Below are 24,998 nucleotides of genomic sequence, written 5' to 3' on the forward strand. Positions count from 1 at the left end.
TGTAGCCATTCAGTTAAAAGACAAAGGATTAAGGAGAAGACAAGATGGTATTTCTGCTCCAGGTCTCCCAGTTTCTTTTAGATAGCCTTTATTTTCTTGCCAAAAACAACACACACACAGGCACACACACAGACACAGATACACAAAGGCACAGACACACACACACAGGTACAGACACACACACAAAAACACAGATACATACAGAGAGACAAATACACACACAGGTACAGGCATACAGACACACACACACACACACACACACACACACACACACAAACACAGATTCACAGAGACACAGACACACCACACACACACAGACACACCACAGACACACAGACATACACATACAAACTCAAACACATTGACACATATACAGAGACAGACACACATACACACACACATATACACAACTGACCTGACTTCTTAATTTAAGGGAAATATTTTCCATTGTATGAAATTCAGCATTAGACTAGAGATGACATGGGATACGGTGGAGGGTTTTGTAGGTGAGCACGGATTCCACACTCAGGAAATCACTTGGTACAATGGGTTCTATCAACATCATCTCTATTTGTTTGTCCCCCTCTTTTTCTCTATTGTTTTTCAGAGAATAGTGGTCTCTGCCAAGGAAGTGTGTGAAACACTGTCTGATGCTCACAGTAGCAGTCAAAGCGGGCTCCTATCAAAAGAAGGCACAGTACTTGTGAACCATACTGAATATGATATTGTAACGTTAGACAAACTCCATGGCTGCACTGAGTCACATGATTCCCCAGTCCACGAAGGAGGTCTTCTGTGCTTTTCAAAACTAAGAAAATACTATTTAATTGGCCTTCAGGTAAATGTATATTGCTTATGTGTAGCATTTCTAAACAATCTACCATGAAAATACGAGTTAAGACATGAGTCTCATGATGCACACAGGAGACTCCTCCAGGGTCACACAGCTGGGTGTGTGCTGGCCCAGCTTGTGGATTCTCACAACTTAGGTAGGTGGGCCTGTGTTCTGTGTATCATCGCATCCCATCATTTTCCTTCAGAGAGTTGCTAAACTGTATGCATCTCATTTGAGGCCTCATTTGTTACCAAATTCTCCCATCAGACAGCAAGCGTTATCAGCTCAGGAAAGTAGCCATTTTGCCTCTTAGTTCCAGAGTCGGAACTAGGCAGTGCCTGGTTCACACTGAAGATTCCAAATATGATTGCTTAGGAAAGGACCCTCCAGCACAGTGGCACTCAACAAAACCCTGTCATATATGATCAGCCTAGGTGTCATCCATCAGATGAATGGAGAAAGAAAGCAAAACATATGTTTGGGTATGTGTGTATATGTATGTATATATATATATATATATATATATATATATATATATATATATATATATATATGTGTGTGTGTGTGTGTGTGTGTGTGTGTGTGTGTATGTGTGTATATGTGTAATACGCACATATAGTTTAGATTAAAGGATAAAATTATATCACTTTCAGAAAAAGCAAATGAAACTGGATATACACAAATCTATCTGAGATATACTTATATTTTGCATCTTTGTGTGTGTGTGTGTGTGTGCATTAGGTTTAGTCCAAAAGAAAAAAATGGGTCATTTTCAGGAAAACAGAGGAAACTGGAGATTATTATGTTAAGCAAAGTAAGTTAGGCTTAGGAAAACAAATATTACATGTTTTCTTTCACATGTGGATTCCAGATTGCATGTATGTACATATGTCTATGCATATTCATGCATATATATTCATATATGTGCCATGAAAGTGGGAATAAGATTATCTGGGTAAAGACAATGGACTAACAGGAGGGAGACAAGAAGGAAGGGGAGGATTCATAGATGAGTATGGTCAGTGTACTTGATATACACAAAAGAAAATGTCTTCGTGAAACCCACCAGCATGGCAAATGAAGGCACACCAGCAATTTTAAGGAAGAAGAAGAAAGAAGGTGAGAGAATTTAATTTCTTCCACTTTTGCTTTCACCTCTTTTATTCTTGGCCATGTGTTAGCAAACAAGTATGGCTGATGACAGAGAACCCTGTGCTGTTTCCATAACCCTCTGTTTCAGCTTTAGGATGTGCTAGAGCAAGTGACACTCTGTGACATTAACTTCTGCAGACAATGATGCTGATCATAGATGTAAATGCCACAGTGAGTGCTAACTGGATGCTTGTGTGGTGGTGATCTCTAAAGGGCCGTGCTTACATAATCCAGCGCAATAACCCTATGAGTCGGGTCCTATTCATGTCCCCCTTACAGAGCGGATGAAACTGTCACCAACGAGCTATTGATTAGTCTATGGTAGAGATCAGGAGGGTTTCTGGTTAAACAAAAAATATTTACTAAACAAGATTTAAAGCAAAGTTATAAATTAGAACTTGGATCAGTATGTTTAATGTTTTAAAAAACCTTAAATCTTGCCCTTCATTAGGACTTAGTTTTAGTTTTGTGTCTGTGTGTGGGGTTACCCAGATCAGTCCAGTCACTACAGAGCCGAGATGAGTGGCAAAGCTTCAGTTACAGGTGCTTGTGAGCCTCCGGACATGATGCTGAGAAACAAACTTTGGTTCTCTTAACCACTGAGCCAACTCTCCAGCTCGAGAATCTGGTATTGCAGGGAAAAGTCAACCAACAGCAATGACTTATTACATACGCACTGCTGCTAACCCAGGTCTTCACTCTATTCCCCAAGCATCTCCGTGGGAGACAAATGGGTGTGCCTGACTCTGGCTTGTGATGGGAATATTTAAGAAAAGCACAAGTCTCACCCTTCATTGTGTCAGCAGAGGAGGAAGCTCAAAGTTCTAAAACAGACAGCTGTGGCAAGAGGAGTCCTCTCGCCATTTGCTGATGGTTGCATCTGTTCGAACCCCAAGGCTAGGACACCTCTGCTCTAAACCTTCAGAGTCAAGTCTGTTCATACAGGCAAAGCCTGGTTCAAAGTGCACACACACACACACACACACACACACACATATACACACAAGGTTGCATATACACATGCGCACACACATGGAAGCTATTTGAGTAATACAAGCTCAGGACATAATTGTTTGTTCTTTTATCAGTTGCTGTTGTTTTCTAATGACACCCTGTGGCTCAGAAAATGATGGATAAGAGGCTTTCAGGTGTTTCTTTCAGTCTCTCTCCTCACTCCTTTTCATTTGGTAGCGTGAAACTTCCCTTACAACAGTGACGCGTAAAACAGCAAATTGAGTACAAAGCTTTAAGATGGGATTGGTTTGGGGAATGAGATTAAATTTTTACTGGGCAGCATTTGCATGAGGCCCTTCACAGAAAGAAAGAAATGAATCCCACTCCCTCTTCACCCCATTTGTGAATGAGAGACTCTTAAAAATCACGAGTTCTGCAGGCAGAATCTCTCGCACAATGTCATAAACAGACCTTTCAATAGAGCTGGAATGAAGGTGGACGTTCAGATCTTGCCTTGTCTCATCCAAGTCTAATAATGAAGGCAGGGAGGAAGCAGAGACAAATAAGACTGGATGTGTGGAGCACAGCATCAGGGGACGTTGAGCCAAAAAGAATTAAGAGCTTTGAAGGGTAAATGGAAATTGCATTTGTATTTCAAAGATCGTGCTAACTGGGAAAATTTTACTCAATATCAAAGTATAAATATTTTACTATCAGGACTAAAAAATCTCCTTGTTTTAAACTTCAAAAATCTCCCTAGCTGACTCAGAATGTAAGAAATGTGGTATAGATACAAAATGTAGCTTTTCCTTTTGGAAATTAACTGATTCTCAGGAGTTCTTAATGTGTTCCTGTAAAACAGTCGGTAAACCACAATGCCAGAGAAATGAAAGGTGGGTGCACTAGGCAGGAGTCAGGCTGCAGAATCTCAGACCCTTGTAAAGGGGTCCCAAGAGCACACTTCAGAGAGCTCTGAGAGTCACAGAGAACCACCAAGGCCGGGTTTTCTAATGATCATTGTAAGAGTCGGGGCATCTCATGCGTGAACCATGCTATTGGAGAAGTCATAGATCTGAAGTGCAAAGTGTCCAGGAGTAGTTTCCTGCCTGTGCTAAATGAAACAGGGGCTCTCCACAATGTCTAGTGACCTTTGGACATATATCACTCAAGAATTAACAATTAAAAGTGCCTTCATATTGTATGTGTTGTATGCACTGGAACACAAATGCATATGTACATACATACATGTATGCATGCAGATGCATGGGCTTGTGAAAACCATTTGCCATTCCTTAGGAGCTGTCACCTTCTTTTTTGAGATAGAGCCTCCCATTGGCCCCAAAAGCACCACGTAAGCTAGGCTGGATGGCCAGGAATCCAGGGCTCCACCTATGCATGCCTCTCCAATGCTCTGAATTACACGTAGAAACACCTACATCTGCTTTTTCACATGGGTGTTCAAGAGACCAAACTCAGGTTCTCAGGCTTGCAAAGTGGGAATTTTGACTGGCTGAGCTCTCTCCTCAGCCCTGTGTCTTCATTCCTCAAATGTAAGGTACTTTTAAAGCCAGGCACGGAAGTACATGCCTTTAATCCTTGCACTCAGGAGGATCTTTGTTGGTTCCTGGCCAGCTGGGGCTATGTAGTAAGTTCCAGGCCAGCCAGGGCTTCATAGAGATATTCTGTTTCAAAACAATAAAACAAACCACAAGATATTTATAGCATGTTTGATCATGTGTTACCATGATAATCATGATTTAAACAATGTATCAATTCCTTTCCCCTTCTGTTTCAAAATGGATTCTCTAAAGAATGCTTGAACACAGGTTCCCTGTAATCACCTATGCATGACTATTTCTCCCTCTCCCATTTCTTTGGGGTTCATGTACCTCCTGCCTCCCGTTATCCTCCCCACTTTCTATGGTTGTGCATCTCTCTCCTCTGTCTGTCTGTGTACCTCTGTGTGGGTGTGCAGAGGTCAGAGGTCAACATTGGGAATCTTGGTCTGTCACTCTCCACCTTCCTCTTTGAGACAGGATCTCTCCTGAGCCTGAAGCTCACAGATTACAGTCAGATGAGCTGTCCAGAAGCAGCCAGAGAAGCACTTATCTCCACACGAAACAGAGAGCAGGGATTATATGGGCATACGTTCACACTTGGCTTTGTATGTGGGTACTGGGGGAGTTAAACATGGATCCCCATGCTGGTACAGCAAATACACTGTGCTCTGAGCTTTCTTCACAGTGCCCAAATTCATCTCCTTACTTCTATTTTCTGGTCTCTTTATTGTTCCTTTATCAGTATGTGCATATCGTTCATACAAAAATAAAATTACTTATGTCCGTCTTGCATTCAAAGTAATAAAATGAATGGCTGAAAGAAATAAGATATGACTACCTATGAATATTAAGCATATCACACTGTCATCAGAGAGACAGGTCCCTGAAAGATCTACATTGGACTTTCTACTTTGTCATTAAGATTTTATTTTAGGGGGCTGGATAGATGTCTCGGCCATTAAGGGCCGTGACTGCTTTTACAGAGGACCTTGATTTAATTCCCAGCACCTGAAAAGTGGTTTACACAGCAGGGGTCCCCATTTGTAACTCCAGTTCCAGGTGGGGGAATCCAATACCCTCTTCTGACTTCAGCAGACACTGCTTGCATGTGGCAGAAGGATATGGCTACAGGCAAAACATTCATACACAGAAACTGTTTGAAAAATTAAAAATATTGAATGTCTGTAAAAGGTAGATTTAAAAGATTTTATTTTATTTCTTATCTTAATCTAAAATTGCTTTTATGTCGATAGATGCTGCTTTCTTTTATAACTGAGATTTACAGCTCCTTGGTAATCATAGAAAGAGCTCTGTCTAGGTCTTTTGAATCAGGTAGCAGAGGCAATCAATTTTTTAAATGGAACTTTTCAACACTGAGAGGAGCATTAATAGCAAGGCCTTTTCTTTCTGGCATCTTAGGAATCGAAAGACATAGGAAACATGACCAGGTCCCACTTGGTTTCCCCACTGGCTCCTGCTGTCCACGAAAGGAAAAGAGTTCAGACAGATGGAGCCCAGATGGGGAAAGACGGCTCTGTCATTCTGATTGTGGCTTTTTAGGGCTGTGCCCTCTTTCCTAGAACTCACTCTTTAAATTTTATGTTTTATGCAGGACATGAGGGGGTGGCTTAGTGTCTAAGGAAATATGGATTCTGTAAAGGAAATTTCCAAAACCAAGTTGCTTTCCTTTAAAACAAAAGAATCGCTCATTAAACACCAGTCTACAGAGCACAGTTTTCAGAAAGCAACAGCCAATGTTTCCATTCTCCTGTAAGCTGGCAAGAGGGTGTATGAAGTAATCACGAAAACTCTGAGGAGGTAATCCTTATGGAAAGTTTAAAAAGTTAAGCACATATGGAATTTTTTTCCCAACCTATTTTAGCATATGTGCTGTGTGTATAGAAACATGCTTCTTCCAGTGTGTTCGTGTGTGAATGGAGGGGTGCACATGTATTTGTGTGTGCATGCATATGGAGGCCAGATGTGAGCACTGGGCTGCTTTCCTCAATCTCTCTCCACCTTGCCTTTTGAGACAAGAGTCTCTCATGGAAACTGGAGCCCTCCAACTTGGCTAGGTTGTCTGGCCAGTGAGCTCCCGTCCTCAGCAGGAATTAGGATGGCAGGCACGTGGTGTCACACATGGCTTTTACTTTCGTGCTGGGGAATCTGAACTCAGGTCATCGGGCTTGTGAGGTAGCACTTTACCCATCGAGTCATCTTCCTGATCCCACACAGACAATATTTTTATCCAACTTATTATTAGGGAAAGGATGTGGGCATCCAATTGTGGGGGTAGGGGTGGGGGTGGGGTCTATTTTATGCAGACCTCATTCTTATTGGTTCACCGGTTCTCCATTGAAGGAAAGATTGTATAGGCTTCCAGCATAAAGGTGAAGAGAGTCCATAGTGTTCACTGAGAACATTCTAGAAGAAATAATGGAGTTGAACATCCATCTTAACACTAGTACACAAAGGTCTGTGGCTTTGTGTATTTTACCAACAAGGAAATTGGGGCACAGAGGATTTAAGAGAGCTGATACAGGGTCACACATTTAATGGGTGCCAGAGTTAGGCACTGGGTTAGTTTGTGCATCATGCCTGAGCTCAAGTATTTCCACCTTTGCTACAAACCTCCATCTCCTAATCTTCCCAAGAGAAGAGTGTCTGGGTATCTAGGAGTGTTGGGAGAACCAAACTGAAGCCGATAAAGCAGCAAAGATAATAATCAACACAAAGCAACTCCCCTCAAACTCCTGGCAAAAAGGCAGAGTGAGCCAAGAATGGAGAGAAAGAAAAAGAGCACAGAAGATAAAAAGTAGAGAAGTGAGGGAAGAGAAGGGGAACGAGGGTCTGTACAGACACAAAGGACAGTCAGATACACAGAAAATGTCTAACCCTGGAATTAAATGACAAAGCTCAAAGATGCTGTGACTCCCCCTGGAGAGCCAGGGCAGAGAACAATCATCCTCCTGAATCCAAGATCAATTCATTTCTCCGCAGAACCTGGCCCAGGCAAGCAAGAGATTAACTCTGTAAATGAAACTGGTCAATGAAAAATTTCTGAATGAGCAGATAACAAAGGTCCTTGGGAGAAGATTTGTCTGCTCTCAGCCAAGGACTTTGTTAAACCATCACAAGAAAAACATAGAAGTATTTACCAAAGCAACGGAGCCTGCCAAAGTCAAGATGAAGGAGGCCATCTTTATGTGGCACAGATCATCCAGCCCCAGGTACAAGGACATCCCAGAAGGAAATTTTAGGAAAACAGGAATCTTTGAGAAGAGTAGCTGCCTATTCAAACACATTTGAAAAGCACATCTAACCACTAGTTGTACAATTAATGTAACAACCAACAGCATGCTTGGCGCTCCAGCACATTTATTTTATATTCCTCTTGCTTCTCTTAACTCCTAACACTTTGTGTTTTAAGTTTGCATCTGGAGAAAGGAGCAGGAGGAAATGTAAGCATAATCAAGAGATTATTTGGTATCCCAGGGGATGAAAGGGGTTCTCTTACTTTTGAAAACAAAGGATTTTTCTGCCACCGTCCACCCCAAAGAAAGCTTTCAGGATGTAAATATTTTAAAATCTACAAAGGTAGCCAAAATATTCCATGTGGGGTCCGTGTACTTGATGGTCTCCATATGCAGTTTATACACATCTGCTAATTGAATGCAGGTTTTTTTTTGAGAGAGAGAGAGAGAGAGAGAGAGAGAGAGAATTAAGAAAGCATTAGGAATCCCACTAATGCTTTCAACTATTTTTAATTCAGCTCAGTGTCTATATTGAGTACCCTGTGTGCAAATGCTAGGTATCAGAAAAAGGCACGATTCTGCCATCCAGTGGGTCAAGTAACTAGACAACAATTACTCATTAAGTTGTCTTTATTATGAATGGACACCTGGGATAGGAGAAAGTAACTCAATGCAATGTGCCTTTTAGTTTCTTCTGTTGCCATGATAAAATATCCCAGCAAGAGGAGCATGGGGGAGAAAAGGTTTCTTTCAGGCAACAGTTCAAGGGTATCTATCACCCAGCATGGTGAGAAACAGAGCCTTCAGAAGCCCAAAGCAGCTGCTCACACCACATCTGCTCTCAGGAAGGAGAGAGTGATAAATCCACACTGCTGCTCAGCTCCCGTCTCCATCCTACACTGTCCAGGATCCCAGCCAGGGGATGGTGCCGCCCACAGTGGGCAGGTCTTCCCACTTCAACATAATTGATAAAAATCTCCCACAGACATGCCTAGTGGCTTATCTGCGTGGTGTCCTGTCAGGTCGGCAACTAATAAAAAGCATAAAAATGTGTCCTAGTGGGAGTTAAGGAACAGAGAGCTGGAAATCAGACAGATCGGCTGCACAGATGGAGAAATACTTACATTTGAGGAGAATTTCTATGTTAGTGAAAGCAGGGTTAACGCTTCTGAGCCCTGATGCCTACAGGTTCAAAGTGACAAATTATAAGAATCTCAGCTCAAAACGTATTAAGAGTTGTTTTATCCACAGTAATGACAATCCACACTTGCATGAACATTGTGGTGAGGTGAGTTTTGAGTGAGAACTCAGGAATACTTGGTGAACAGTGGTGTAGCTGTCTGCAGAGGTTATAGCAGCTTCAGGAGGTAACGTCCTGTTAGAGGAGGTACATCACTGAGGGTGGGCTCTGAGGGGTTACAGCCTCACTCCTCTTCCCGTGTCTCTTCTTCTCTCTTTCCCTCTTTTCCCCCCTCTCTCCTCTCCCTCTCCACTTCCTTCCCCCTTTCCCTTCTCTTTCATCTCCCTTCCTCTCCCTCTGTCCCTCCCCCTCTCCCTTCCCCACTTCCCCTTTCTCTTCCTTCTCCTCTCCTTCTGTGTGGATGAAAATGTAAACTTATGAAATCATTCTAGAACAAGATATATCAACTGTATCTGTGGCTCAAAATGGAAACCAGCCCTTATTTCGTGATCAATGGCATTCTTGTAGTCCTACCTGGCCTAAACTCGCTATGTAGACCAGGCTGGTCATGAACTCACAGAGTTCTGGGTGCTGGGATTACAGATGTGGAACGACCAAGCTTTTCCCCGGCATCTTTTGAAAAAAAAAAACAAACAGATGTATTTATTTATTTTTAATTTTATTTTTTATTATTTATAAATGTATATAAGTATTTTGCCTGGATGTATGCCTATGTGCCATTTGCATACAGTTCCTGAAGAGACCAGAAGAAAGCATCCGATCCCTTGAGACTAGAATGACAGGTGTTTGTGAGCTGCTACACTGGTGCTGGGAAATTCACCCAGGTCCTCTAGAAGAGGAGCAACTGTTGACTCAAAGCCTCTTCTACAGCCTGGATACAAGGCAATGTCTGTGAAACTATACAAAGTCTCCGTTAAACTTATGAATGCATTTGTAAATGAAGTACTGCTGGACTCTGATAGAACCAGGCAGTTCCACTAGGAGCTTGGTGAGGAGCTAAATGACTGGTCCAATTTTAGAGGACAGAGAGCACCAAAAGTCACACTTTGAGCTAGAGAGATGACGCAGTGGTTAACAGTGCATCCTGCTCTTACAGAGGACCTGAATTTGGTTCCTAGCACCCATGGCAGGTGACCCACAGTGACTTGTAACTCCAATCCCATGGGAAATAACTCCTTCTTCTGAACTCTCTAGGCATCTCATTCCACATGCACCCATACCCACTGGCATCCACCATACACACATAATCAACAACAAATCGTTTAAAAGGTCACACAACTGTTCTCTTCCACTGGCCACATGACGCTCTCAATAGTAATGTCTTATCGATTTAAACCCTCTTTTAAGGACTTGTCTATCTGACAGTCAGGAGATGCCCCTAGGAAATAGGGGAAATGCTTTTCTTTGCATCAATAACATTAAGAATAGCAAAGATCTAAAATGTTCATGTTGCCATTGAAAGAAATGAATTGGCTGTCAGATGGGATCCACTATATTACTATGTCTGCACATGAAAGATTAGATGAGGAAATTGATATTAGAGTACCTTTAGTGTCATTTCATCTGTTTAAAATGATAATTAGTTGCTATGAATGACCAGGTCAACAATTTCCTTAGAGATATTATAAACTGGTTTTAAATGCAATAATTTAACTGAATTGCTGATAATGTGATCCTGAAAAAGACTCAGTCTTTCCTCAAGGAAATAAGAAAATTATGTGAACACAAATAATATATTGTATTAGTTACCTGGCTTGTTGTTATGACTGAATACCAGGTCACAGCAACTCTAGGAAAGGAGGGTTCCTGCAGGCTCACGGTTGGCTCACAAGGCAGTGGAGTCATGATGGCTGAAGTGTGAAGCAGTGAGCTACCTGCACCCACAGGTAGGAAGCAGAGACACACAAATGCTGGGCCTCAGCCTGCTTTCTCCTTTGGGTTCAGTCTGGGCCCCTGATAATGGGGTCATTTAGAGTCATTAGAGTCCCAGGTCAATTAACTTAATCCAAGAATATCTCTCACCAACATCCCTTAGAGCCCTGAGTCCATGATGACTCTAATTCCATCAAGTTGACAAGATGAACCACCACGCATATCATGCTTTCATTAAACACTGCCTTAGTCAGGGTTTCTATTCCTGCACATCATGACCAAGAAACGAGTTGGGGAGGAAAGGGTTTATTCAGCTTACACTTCCACACTGCTGTTCATCACGAAAGGAGGTCAGGACAGGAACTAAAGCAGGTCAGGAAGCAGGAGTTGATGCAGAGGCCATGGAGGGATGTTATTTACTGGCTTGCTTCCCCTGGCTTTCTCAGCTTGCTTTCTTATAGAACCCAAAATTACCAGCCCAAGGATGGCACCACACACAATGGGCCCTCCCTCCTTTAATCCCTAATTGAGAAAAAGTCCTACAGTTGGATCTCAAGGAGGCATTTCCTCAAGGGAGGCTCCTTTCTCTGTGATAACTCCAGCTTGTGTCAAGTTGACAAACAAAACCTGCCAGTACACACAATGTGGTTTAAATCCTTGTTGCTATAGTGTTACCTATCATTTAGTAACTAGAAAACTCTTCCTTAGTGTGTCCCACATGGGGAATTCCGTTCAATGGGGGTGTTCAGCTAGAAGGTTCCGAAGTTAGAACTGACCAAACTGTTTATGTTATGCCCAGGCCCGTGTCACTGTCACATGACATGGTTAACTTTCTGGCTCTGACAATACTCTCAGACCCAACCCCACATCTGGCAGGCCCACTGGTCATTAAAAACGTATCTCAGTTCCCTCTCCACAAGTCCTCCATGCTGTCTCTACACCCTTCATGAGACACTCGTACGTTCTGTCAAGCACTGTGCTATTTACTAATAAAAATGGTAATGTAAATGTTTTCAAAGTCGCTACAGTGTTTACATTTGATAAAAATAAGACTGTTACATGCACACTTGTTTATACAAAACAGTACTGTGACATACTGAAATTAGTTTACACCCTTAATTTTCCCCTTAAATAGCATTCTAGAATATAACTAGTTTATCAAAATATGATTTTTAAAAAAGTATCTTAAACTCAGTTTTATCTTGGCTGACTCATTGTAAAGGAAAAGATTTACATTTTTATTATACCAAGAGTTACCAAGGCTGGTTAGATTTTTTTTTTCTCATTGTTTTAGGACAATAACTCTTACAGAGTTATTGAATTCTCATTTACAGGTTATATTTATATAATATTTACTGAAATTTCCCAGTTACAAAATAAAACATATTTCAGATGTCTACTTAATTTCCTTTCAAATATCAATGATAGACAAGTTAGAAGTCAATTCAAACATTTATTTTTAAAAGTAGGTGGGTGGGTGGGGGAGCACCATTATAGAAGCAGGGTGGTGGGGAGGGATAGGGGATTTGCTGAGGGGAAAGGGGGAAGGGGAATAACAATTGAAATGTAAATAAATAAAATAACCAGTAAAAAATAAATAAGTTACTTCAACAACAAAATAATGTAAAGGATTCTTATATTAAACTTTAGAAAATATCCTAACAGCTCATACCTAAAATAATGGTATTTGGGAGGCAGAAGCAAAAGATGGAAATCTGAGGTCTGCCTGGGCAACAGAGCAAACCTCTTCTTTAATCAATAAAAATCTCGTCATCAGCAACAAATCTCTATAATTTCCAGACTAGCTGCTGGAGGCCAGCTGGCTTCTCACATGGCTTTCTGGGTTCCATGCTCCACAGTAACAGAAACTCAGTAGCCTATGGGGCAGGCCACTCTCCACGGGAGAGAACATCAGAGTGAGCGAGTGATAATTCATTAGTGTTATCATGAACATACTTCTGACTTCACAGATTGCCAGGATGGATCATATGGAGCTTGGTGAGTCTCCGCAACAGTGTTCTCCTCCAAGTCACCAAGCCAACCATGATAGCTCCTCTTGGTTGTAAATTTGAGACACTTGGGAAGATAGGAATCTCAACTAAAGAGTAGCTGCCATCAGACTAGCATGTGGCCACATCCGTGGGGCAAGCGTGGAGGCCACAGAACAGCCCCATGAACCAGTTCTCTCCTCCTACCTTCACGTGGGGTTCTCACGCCTAAATCACGTCATCAGGCTTGCTAGTCAAGACCCTTTATCTGCTCGGCCATTCTACTCACCCACAAGGACATTTGAAAAACCACTTGAGTCTTAAGAATTCTCTTCTTTATCATACATTTTTATAGCTAGTGTTTCAACACTCACGAAATCCTTGTGTCTATAACTCAAACCTCCACAGGGAACACACCCTTTATCCCCGCCACAAACCCTTATCCCTTCCCTCCCACCTGCTTCTGTAAGGGTGCTCTCCTACCCACTCACCTACTTTTAAAAATAAATGAATTGACTTCTAAATTGTCTATCATTGATATTTGAAATGAATTAAGTAGACATCTGAAATATGTTTTATTTTGTAAGTGGACAATTTCTGTAAATATTATATTATTTATTATATAAATGTTATATATATTATGCAGGGTTACATAAAACTTTCATGGCAGTGGTAGCTGGGGTGGGAGCATCATTTAAAATCTGATATCAGCCATGATCAATCTCATTTAAAATCTGCACCTGATCAATCAGCGATGATCAGTCTCATTTTGTTTCCCCAAACCACACTACTTTTTCTGTTTAGGGAATTATCAAAGGTGATATTAAAGTTGAAGCCTTAGCGAAACCTATTGGCATGAATTCATTGGGATACTTTTCTGACGTATTTATGCTTTCAGATAGGTTCATATGTTATTTTAGGGGCTAAAACAATAATCTTTTTCATAGTGTGAAAAACATGGAATGTGGAGCCAGGGGTTAAAGATTTAAGTGTGAATAGGGATGGGTGGGTGGCATTGGGGTAGGTCTAGGGAAACTAAGATTTTTTGGCAATGCCTTGTAAAAAGCCACTGCTTTATAAGCTAATTTAAAATACATAATTTCGGAAAGTAAAGTGTTCTGAGACTAAAATACCTCTCTGTGTGAGAGCTTTCTTTTCAGTTACATAGTCTTTTCTTAACTGACTGGAATAGCATAAAGAAACTAAGTTAACATAATGGATAAGATTTTTTTTTCTTGTTTGACATATACATATGGGCTTGGTACCACATAGGAAAGACAGAGAGTAGGAAAAATGAGTCGCCTCCTCTGCAGTTGTCAGGAAACATACCATTGCTAGGGTGAAGTTCATTTAAAACAAGTCCTAAGCTAATGTGCAAGATTTCTCTTCTACACAAATGTATGTGGTGTCTGTCTGTGTCATAACACATCAGCAAGAGCTTAGAGCTGTCTCTGACAGGTCTGTGGGTCCACATGGGTCCACAGAGCTAAGCTCAGTGTATTGCCAGTGCTGAGTTTATTCCTGGAGGCTTGAGGGGAGATTCTAAGTCCTTGCCATTTCAGCTTCCAATGACTGCTGGCCTTCCTCCCCAGTCTAGGCAAACAGTGGTGACAATGCGTCTCTAACCTGCTTCTCAATAATCTCTTGAACTTTTAAGAAAGCCTCTGGCTTCATTTTTCTATTTTGAGTCTGTTTTATCAGCAACCATTCCTATTTTGTATGTAAACAACATATTTAATATTCTGAGAAGTGGGATCAAGAGTTCTCTGGGTCCGGCCCACCAGGATTGGTTATTAACAAATTAGTTATTTATCAGTCAACAAATAATTATTGTTATTGCTGCATTCTGAGCATTGGATTTAATGCCTGAACTGAACAGCAAAGTGTAGGACCTGTATTCCTAAGGTTTGGAGCATAATTAAGGAAAAAAGGGGAGAGGAGGATGGAGAGGTGGCTCAGCCGTTGAAAGCACACGCCTCCCTTACGGTCTTTATGGGTGTCCACAAATGGACAGACACATATACACATGAATAAAAATAAAATAGCTCTTAAAAAAAAACCGAGGAAAAGGGGAGAGATCAATGTCAACTTTTTAAAAGATCTAATTGACAGTCTGTAGAACAAAGATGCCTTTGAAAGACATAAAGCCAGGAGATGAAACACGAGTGTGCTCATTTCTGGTTGGACATTTCTGGTTTTGAATGGAAACAGTCTAAAATAATAGTAAAATAATTGATCCATCAATCATGGCCTTAAAGACATGAGAAGTCAGAGGAGGTAGATAATAAGATACCAAATGAGGACTGGTGCAGAGTCTGCCTAATGACTGTTCCCATTCACAGTCTTCTTAAAGCATTGTCTTTGAAGACTTCATTGTTTCAAAAAAAAGGAAAGAGAGATCTTAAATAATGAGTTAGGTATACGGCAGGCTTCTTGACAGTTGCTGGGAGAAAGCAGAATATATTTAATTCAGAATACTAACCATTTATCCAGGAATGGGTTAGAATTGGTTTTAAATGAAATCTACTAAATGAAATAGTATATTTAGAAGTGCACCAAGCACTTAATTATTCAGTTTGCTTTCCCTGGCTTGTGCCTTAATTGGTCTTAAGCCACTCAAGTCTCTTTGCTTGTTAATCAGCCATCCTTGGGCAGACACTAAATAGCTTACTCATTAGAGGCACTGACAGGAGGCAAAACCCAACACTGTCTTAGAAACAAATTAACAATTTACTGTTGATTTGGGAAGGTTTTACTGTCAAACCTTCAATTCAGAAATGTGCACAAACCTAATGTAGTTATTATTTTGTAAGTAAGCAATAAAGGTGGTCATGATTACAGAGATGAATATGAGATTCTCATATGATTCTCTGCCCCAACCTCATGTGATAACCTGAGCTCACACATACTCTGATGTTACTTGTGTACATGTGGTCACTAGAATTATGACAGCATATAGCAACTAAAATTTATAAATGAAAATACTACAATTTATTGATAATGAGCATTGTAGCATTCTTCTGGCAAAGAGAAGCAATGACATTGAGCCAAGACACAAAAATATAGACCAAGGAACTTCTGAGCATTCCTTGAGATACTCATTTTGTTTTGTTTTGTTTTGTTTTGTTTTGTTTTGTTTTGTTTTGTTTTGTTTTCTGAGCCTGGTGTTACAAGCCTTGAATTCCAGCCAACAGGAAAGCTGAGATAGAGTGGAAGAGCGGTAGTAGTAATTTATGATGGTTAGTGTTGTGCAGCAGAATCTAGAATGGCCTGGGATAAGGGCCCCTGGGTATGCCTATGGGGGATTATCTGAGTATTAATGGGGGTGGGAAGGCATGTCCACTATGGGTGGCACCATTCCCTGGTTGGGATCCTGGACTGTGTAAGCAGAAAAGTGAGCGGAGCAGCAGCATGAATCACTCTGCTTCCTGACTGTGGATGTGATATGAGCAGCTGCTTCAAACTACTGCCACCTTGAATGACTTCCCATTCATGATGGACTGTTTCCTGGAATTGTCCGTTGAAATGAATCAATTATCATTAAGTTGCATAAATCCAAGGGCAGCCGGAGCTACAGAGTAAATTCAAAGTTAATCCGGGCAACTTCGTGGGATGTTGTCTCAAACTGAAAAGGTAAAATAAGGTTGGGGATACGGTTTAATGCCACAGTCCTTGCTAAGTAGGAGTGAGGTTCTCCTGTCAACTCCAATAGTGTAGGGCTATCCCAGGGGGTGACAGTTCTCCAGAGTTTGTATAAGGCCTGAGTTGGTTGAGCAAGCCCTGGTCAACTTTATTCTGAGTTGGTGAAGTAGAGAAACAAATGTGTTTACGTGGTGGTGAGATCTGTTAGAGGACTTGGAAATGGCCATTGTCACCTGTAACTAAGTGTAGATGACAGAGGGTATGGGTATGAGGCACAGGATTCTGCTTTTCCTTTCCCCTCTGATCCCTTCTAGATAAACCCATGTTTCTATCTAACATAATATCCAGTTTACAATTGTATTACCCTTGTCTTTTTTTCCTATTTTAAATCGGCTACCAATTACGTGTTTACCATTGCTAAGTTTAGTATGATCCACAGAGGGCTAAGAAAGGCTGGGCTGAGTCATTTGCCAAGCCATCCAGAACTGCAGACACCAGTGACCATGAAGTTATCTTGTTGCTTAGTGGTATTAAACAGCATAATTCTACTTCTTTCCTACAAACCTATTATGTATCGAATACATAAAAATAATCTTGAAAGCACTGTCAATACTAAATATGAGAATTCTTGTGAAAATTAGTTCCTAAGCGCTTTCCAAATGAACACAAAGCCCTGGGTCCCAGCCCCAGCTCTGCAGACAACGGTAATCTTAGCGTTCAGAGGCAAGAACAGCAGCATCAGGACCTCAACATCAACTTTTGGCTCTGTAATGAGTCCCAGACCAGCAGCCAGCCTGAGAGATGTGAGAATTCATCTCAAAAGAAGAGAACACAAGATTTAAGGGGTGGAGAGATGGCTCAGAGGTTAGGAGTACTGGGTGGTCCTGCAGGGAACCCAGGCTCAATTTCTATCACCCACATATCAGCCACAATCAACTGTAATTCCAATTCTAGGAGATCTAACATCCTTTTCTGACTTCCACAGTCACTGCATGCACAGATAATGATGCAAATTTTGAAAACAGTTAAAGAAAAAAAATGAAATAACATAAAACAACCCCTCTTAAATATTACTAAAGCCCACTTACTATCTGAAATTAAAACAAATACCCAATTGGGTTGGATGTTTTATGGTGTCTGTTTTACATATGAGTTTTATGAACTTTGTGTGTGTGCAGGCATGCATGTGTGTGTGCATGTATGTGTGTGTATGTGCACACACATGTGTATGCATGTATGTGTATGTGTGTGTGCGTGTGTATAGATGTGTGACATGATGCTTTGAATGGCAGTCAAAACCAACTCAGAAGTTGGTCGTGACGTCCCTTATTGGTCGCAACGTCCCTTGTGCGGGTTCTAGTGATTGAGCGCAGGTTGTCAGGCTTGGCAATAAGCATCTTTACCCACTGAGCCATCGTGCCAGCCCCCATCGGAGGTTTTCTCCCACAATGCAATGTAGCATCTGAGCATAGCAATATGGTTGTATTTTTGCCAACCGTGTAGCCTTATACTTCCTGGCTAGAGTTATGTTTCTGGACTTCGAATGAAGTATGAAGGGAACATCGATGCTGTTGGTCTCCAGAACTTCCTACTCACAAGCATTCTTATGTTGATTGTACACTATTCAGATTTTAAACTGTGTATTTTAACGTACTCAAATATGCTGTTGATATCTGCTTTTTTTTGAAGGGAGTGTTAAATTTAAACAGCTACTTACTTAACCTAGTTGGATTATATTTAGTGTGTGTGAGCGTGTGTGTGTGTGTATGAGTGTGTGTGTGTATGAGTGTGTGTGTGAGCGTGTGTGTGTGGGTGAGCATGTGTGTGTGAGCGTGTGTGTGGGTGAGCATGTGTGTGTGTGTGTGTGTGTCTCTGTGTGTGTGTGTGTGTTTGTGTGTGTGTGTTTGTGTGTGTGTGTGTGTGTGTGTGTGTGAAAACTCCTGATGATCAAATCCATGGGCTTGTCAGTAAATGCCTTTGCCCACCTAACCATCTCACCAGCCCAATATTTCCTTTTAATGAAATATTTCTAAGTCACTCTTAGAAATTTTCTCTGACACTCTCATGAAGTGCTCATATACATTTGTGATTGACATTATTGTTACTTATTTCAAGAAAAATGAAACAATGGATTTCCTATGCCAACACATCAAGAGGATAAAGGATAAGCAAGTTTTATGCCACAGAAGATAGGATTTCTCTGGTTCTTAGCTGGTCCAAATTGCTGCTGTGGATAAGACCTGTTAAAATAGAAAGCATTCTATAAGACAGCAAGCTCTTTCAACTCCCCTGATCTCCTGGAGTTCAGGTGCGATTGAGAGCAATTACCTAAGAATAAGAAAATCTTATTAACAGGACCGAATTATTCCATTTTGTCTGGAAAGACAGCTTTGCTGACATAAATATGTGCTCATAGGCAGAAGTCTTGCCTGAGAGCGGAACATGATTTATTTTCTTTCAATGCAGTCTGTAGGTTGTGCTCATCAATATGTGTCCTTACACGAGGAAGCTTTTCCACACTGTGGGTCAACACCACTCCGGGGCCTCTTTCAAAGTGATCCTTCCGAGTTCATGTCCTACAGGGCCCTGAAGTATCTGGGAACTTATCTTCGCTTTTGCCAGCTCATTGAAAATGAAAAGCTTTGGGGCTGCCCAACATAGCTGTGTAATTCATTACAAGACATAGACATATCTGGGGTGAGGCAGGCAAGCAACTAATGAGCATTTATTTTGTCCAGGAAACATCAAGATCGATACACAGGACATGCAACATTTATGGAACACTGTGTTATCTTTCTCTTTAGGGGGAGAAGTGTATATTGCAGGACCTCTTTCTGCTAATAGTACTGATGCAATGCTATGCTCAAACAGCTGGCCCTGTTCAACACAGGAGGCTGGCCTCACCTTCCTATGGTAGTGGTAACAATAATGTTTGATCTTTTTTTAGCTTCCTTGGCCAATCTCCTAAGGCTCTATCATTTGATTTTGGCATTTATCTATCCATCTACCTAGATTTATACCTATCAGCTATATGCCTGTCTATTATATATCTATATATGTCTATCGATCATTTACCAAGCAGATATCTACATAACATATCTATCTATCTATCTATCTATCTATCTATCTATCTATCTATCTATCTATCTATCATCTATCTATCTATCAATCATTTATCACTACATTTATCTATTTGTAAATATTTATCATCTATCTGCTTCCCCACCCCCATTCCTTCTTCCTTGTTCCTGATCCATTTGAACCATTTGGGGATTCTCTAATAGGTGTGAATGGAACGATGCAGGATCTACTCATTCACATTAGGCTTTTTGTGAATCAGTGGGAGGAGCCGAGCTGTACAGAGAGAGCTGGGATGGTCAAAAGTTGGCGTCTATATCATTCTTGTCAAAATCGCATTGTTGTGTGTTACAAAGAGAAAATTAACAACAGCATAATTGATATTTAATGGGAAAATTATTCACACAATAACCAAAGCACAAATGGTGTTGGCTACATAAATGAGATCAACGTGGCCGGGCGTGATGGCACACAGAGGCAGAGGCAGGCAGATTTCTGAGTTCAAGGCCAGCCTGGTCTACAAAGTGAGTTCCAGGACAGCCAGAGCTACACAGAGAAACCCTGTCTAAAAAAAAAAAAGAGAGAGAGAGAGATCAATGTTAGATGGTATCCTTTCAAAGGTCCTTAGCAGTGATGTTTCTGAATTTAAAATGTATAACTATGCCAAGGCTTGGTATTCAAGTAGTTATTTTTCTTGATGCTTTCTAGAAATGGCACCGCAGGGATCATGATTGCCTGGGCACAGCAATTAGCCACACAGATGATCCTATAAGGGTAATCATCATTGCCAAGGGTGACAGAGTGAAAACGCCATGTGTGCACTCAGCAGTGTGTGTGCACGTCCCCAAATTACCCTCAGAAGAAGAAGCCAGTGATGTGACCTGGCCCAGACTGCTCTGTGCTCACACAAAGTGAGACAGGATGATGGGTGATTTAACATCTGATGGTACCCACTGCCCTGTTAGGACTCAGTGAGCTTGGGCTGCTGTGCATGGCTACAGCTTCCTCATGCACAGATTTAAATATCACTGCAGTGGAAGCATCCCTTTGCACAAAGCCACAGACTTTCTGACTCCAAGCACATTGAACTGTGCTAAGGCAGGAGAGTGGAGTCATCACTGTCTTTGGAACTGCAGACCTATCATTAGCGCTCTGAGAACTCTGGACAGTGAGTTTTGATCGCACTCACCCCTATTTTTGTTTCAAGTAGGGCCAATCAGTTAATGTCATTGTTAAAAATTATTGGTGCGCCCACCAGAAGGACAGGCTTTCTCAAATAGTCTACTGAGAAGAGTTAGAAAACAGATGAATTAGAGAAAGAACAAAGGAAACAGGCTAGGCAGAAGCTCAGTGGTTACAAACCCTGTTCTTCCAGAGGATGTAAGTGCAGTCCCTCAAACTCATGTTGGCTCACAGCTCCCTGTAACTCCCACTCTAATCATCAACCTCCCTGACTTCCATCACACACACACACACACACACACACACACACACACACACCTATGCAGATTAGCAGGTACACATATATAAATCAAAATAATCTTTGGCAAAAAAAAAAAGCCATCACAAAATACTCTAAGTACCTTCTTCCCTAAGTTATAAGTGTTGGGATACACTATGTGAAGGTCTATGTATATTCAGTTGCTAATTCTGTACTGTCAGAGGGCCATCACCAGTCTCCTATTTTATAAATATTTGTTCCTTCCTCACCTGCCTAAGGCAGTCCAGGATTGCATCTGATTGTCTTTAATAAGTTCAGACAGCCAATATTCAGGAAGAAAGTAGAAGGCAGAACTTCTGGGAAGAGATAGGGATTCCGGAAGATGAACCAAGGGGCAGAGACGCAGCCAGCAGACACAGAAGTGGAAGGAGCAGAGGGGTAGACATGGCCCTGTGGTGGGACACAGTGCCATGATTAGTCTGTTAGAGTAGCTAAGAGGTAGCTCAAGCTGAAACACCTAAGGTTTAAAATATTAATAAGCCTCTGTGTTATTAATTATATCGCTGGTGGCTCTGACATTGTCCAGCTATATATAAGAACTCCTAGTAACCTTGAATGCTTTGTCTTTGCATGGGAAGAGAAAACTTGATTAAGAGATGAGTTTCTGGGCTATCAGGCTCAGGTGTAAAGAGTTTACCATGCAACCCAAGTTCAAACCCCCCAGAACCCATTTAATGACAGAGTAGAGTGGCATGAGTCTCTGTGGTCACAATTTATCAACAATATGATGGGAGGTGGAAACAGGATACCTAGAACACACAGCCACCAAGAGACCCTGTCTTAAACAAGATGGAAGGCAAGGAAAACTTAACCACAGAGGCTGTCTGCTAATCTCTCTATATATACCATGACCTGAAGGCAACAGCAGTCACTCGTGCGCACGCACACACACACACACACATAGACACACACACACACACACACACACACATAGACACACACACACACACACACACACACACGCGTGCACACACACCCCATTCTAAACAATGTGAGTTCTGAAAACAATACTTCAAATGTACCAACATAAAGCTATAGGCATCAATCCATATAGACACCATATGCCCAGTCTGATCCCAGCTGATATAGCGTCTACACTGCATCCTATGGGGACACTTTTCTGTAGTACCATCCATCCAAAAACCCATCTCTTACAAGGTTCTCTTGTATTTTACATCAGATTTACATATTGAAGATTTAATATCTTCAATTAGCATTTGAAGGTTTTTATTAAACTTATTTGACTTCCAGAACTGTACATAAATAAAGGCAAATTTGTGACCTCCTGGTGACCAGCAGAGCATTCTTATTTCTCTTGGACCGAGAGGGAACCCGTGAAGCATAGAGTTCCATCTCTGAGTATTTCATAACCAAGCCACGCTGCTGGCTTTCTTGCTCCCATGAGATAACAAGGGGCTGAAAACTCTCGAGCAAACTTGCTATGCACCATGCTTCCATTGGGTGTAGCTATGATATTAAAAAGGTGCCTATCCCTGCCTGTGTACACACGAACGATGCGGGGACATTTAGGGATATGTAGGAACTTTCTCTGTCTTTAGCATTAAATTGTTTTAATTACCTGTACATTTGGGGAAAACCAAACAAAATATTTCCAAACCTGTCAGGTCAAGATGGATTTTAGCATGCCTTTGTATTCTCAAAGGAAGAGACCTATAATGTTAAAATCTATGTTCAAAATTTAATTAGTGATTGTTTCTCCATTGTTTAACCTTTTAACATAATCATGTGATTCACACCTAGTTCAATGCCTTTGACATATGCAGACATCTGTTGGGTAAACTGGGCTTAAGGTGAGGAAAATGGGAAGGCTGGGAAGATGGCTAGGTCAGTAAAGAGTTTGCTGTGCAAATACAGACTCCTGAGGTCAGACACACTGTATGCATGTGAAAGCCAGGCATGGCACATGGTGGTGCGTGTCTGTAATCCTAGCCCTGGGAAGGGGGAGATAGGCAGATAACTGGAGACATTAGCCAGCCAGTCTCTCCAAATTGCAGCAGGAGACTCTGTTTCAGAAAAATAACACAACCCCCAGCACACATGCACACACACGTACACACACACACACACATGCCTCCTCTATTCAATGACAGTTCTGGGCAGAATGTAGAATGTCTTAAGATGTCTATTTATATTAAAAGGGGAAAAAAGCCCACAGTATTTCTCCTAAAATGAAAAGACAGCTTCCATGCTGAGAAGAAAACTGTTACTTCCTTTCTTAACAACACCATATGTCTCCAAGTGGATCGTGATGTAGTCAGTTCCCAGGGGATGCTCTGCATGGAAGCTAACCAAGTGAAGGCACAGGCTTTGTCTCATACACACACACACACACACACACACACACACACACACACACACACTGATTAACCAATGGTCTGCCTTTGCATCTTCTGCATCATCCAAGATCATCCAAGCATCCTCAGAAGGGCCTTCCTGTTTTTCCTCCTTCTCCCCAAACTACCAAATCAGTACAAAAGCCCCATATAGTCTACCAAAATATCTCTTTTGTTCACATGTTCTCCTCTATGTAATGTCTGTTTTACAGAATTTAGAAGCCAAATTCCCAAACCCTCTGAAGGATTTCAGTGACAGATTAGCTACAGTAGTAACTGTTGAAGCCCAGAATATTAATTAATATACATATTTGTGCATACATATAACATATACATACTTATTTCCACTGAGACAGCCCATTGTCAAAGACCAATAAAATAACCAAGAGTCATTAGAAATTTTCTCATACACTATAATTTTTCTCGGTACAGTGCTTCATCCAATCTGAATTTTTTATGTATAAATATGCAATACTATTTTTGGACAAAATGTTTCAAGTAGCCCAAGCTGTCCTTAAAGTCTCTATGTAGCTGAAGATGATCTCAAACTCCTGATGCCCCTGCCACCACTTCCCAAGGGCTGGGATGACAGGCGTGAACAACTATGCCTAGGTCTCATGATCGTCCAGCATCAAACACCTTTCTTTCTTGCACCCTACCAAGCTGAGTTAAGGTGTTCATAATTCTGATAGACATGATATATTTTTTAATGTTAAATGTAACTCTTAATAGCACAAAGAGGTATCTTTTTACAGTGCATATAAAAATCTTAATATGTCTTCCTCAGGACAATAGTAAATGCCTGGAGATAGTACAGACTTGAGCTTTTAATAATTTCTCAGTGTCACATATATTATTATAAAATATGATTTTTTTGCACTCAGGTTTCATGGCTGTCAAATTGCCATAAAGTTTCTAAGCACTTACTTATCTTTGCACATTATTCTTCCAAGTGGAAAGCGCTGTTTGGGGTCCAGCATGAGCTTTCCGGCTCTTCTATGAATATCGCTGCATAGCCACTTAATAAATGGCAGCTGAAGGATTCCGCACTCATGTTGAGAATCACAAGCATCCCTCATCTTAAGTACACCTGCACTTCCAATCCACTTCATGGAATCAGCAGCACAGATTCACACACAGGCCAATGAAGTCTGGGAGCGAGTCATTAAATTGTGTTTAAACACACACACACACATTTATGGGCTGGAGAGTTGGCATGGTGTGTGAAGTGCTTGCTACACAAGCATGAGGGCAGATGCTAAAATCTCCAACATTCAGGTAAACACTAGGCATGGTTATGCCACAGGAGGTGGAGACAGGTGCATCCCTGAAGCTCACTGGCCAACAATAGAACTGAAACGGTGAGCTTGAGGTTCAGTGCAAAACAGTGTCTCAAGAGATACAGATGAGATGGATAAAGGAGATGCCCAGTGGTCTCAGGAGATACAGATGAGATGGATAAGGGAGATACCCAGTGGTCTCCTCCAGCCTTATCATGTGAGTGTGTGGATATGTGCACTCACATACACTTGTGCATACACTGCACACTCTACACAACACACGCAGATTTGAAAAAAAAGACATGAGCACATGTTGACAACAGCTTCC

At 41.3% G+C, this 24,998-nt stretch overlaps 1 protein-coding gene across 10 annotated transcripts in view; it reads right to left on the reverse strand.

Moving 5' to 3' along the window:
- The window catches only part of Rbms3 (RNA binding motif, single stranded interacting protein), a 1,057,168-nt gene that overhangs the window by 207,579 nt on the left and 824,591 nt on the right, over positions 1-24,998 (reverse strand). The window lies entirely within an intron of this gene.

Source organism: Mus musculus, chromosome 9, assembly GCF_000001635.26.
Source record: "Mus musculus strain C57BL/6J chromosome 9, GRCm38.p6 C57BL/6J".
In the NCBI taxonomy this organism is placed as follows: Eukaryota; Metazoa; Chordata; class Mammalia; order Rodentia; family Muridae; genus Mus; species Mus musculus.